General features: G+C 69.7%; 1 protein-coding gene across 1 annotated transcript in view; it reads left to right on the top strand.

Moving 5' to 3' along the window:
* Positions 1-350, top strand: part of ARHGAP23 (Rho GTPase activating protein 23) — a 48,418-nt gene that overhangs the window by 10,645 nt on the left and 37,423 nt on the right.

Here is a 350-nt window from a genome sequence, read left to right as displayed (position 1 = left end):
TCAGGGGCCAGGCTAGGCCAGGCCCAAGGCCGCTGTCCCTGGGGGCTGCCTCTTTTTTGGGCCGGGCCTGGGCGCTGGCCCTGCCACTCCTCAGCAATGCAGCGTCAGCCTCAGCTCCCAGCGCCAAATTCCAGGGCTGGGGTGGCAGAAGGTGGCGCAAGGTCCCTCAACCAGTCTGGCCTCTCCCTCAAGCCTGGTCCAGAGAAGCAGGGGGTGAGCAAGTCCCTCCCCCGCCCCCAGTGGCCCAGGAGCCAGGCCCTCAGCTTCCCGTCCAGGGGGATGGAGGGACAGCTGGGCTCTCCCAGCCCCCGCCCACCCCACCCTGGACACACCCCTTAGGCGGCTCCCTC

The sequence above is a fragment of the Bison bison genome, unplaced genomic scaffold (assembly GCF_000754665.1).
Source record: "Bison bison bison isolate TAMUID 2011002044 unplaced genomic scaffold, Bison_UMD1.0 scf7180017864180, whole genome shotgun sequence".
NCBI lineage: Eukaryota > Metazoa > Chordata > Mammalia > Artiodactyla > Bovidae > Bison > Bison bison.
The sequence above is the reverse complement of the archived record's forward strand: the minus strand, read 5'-3'. Positions and strand labels throughout refer to the sequence as shown.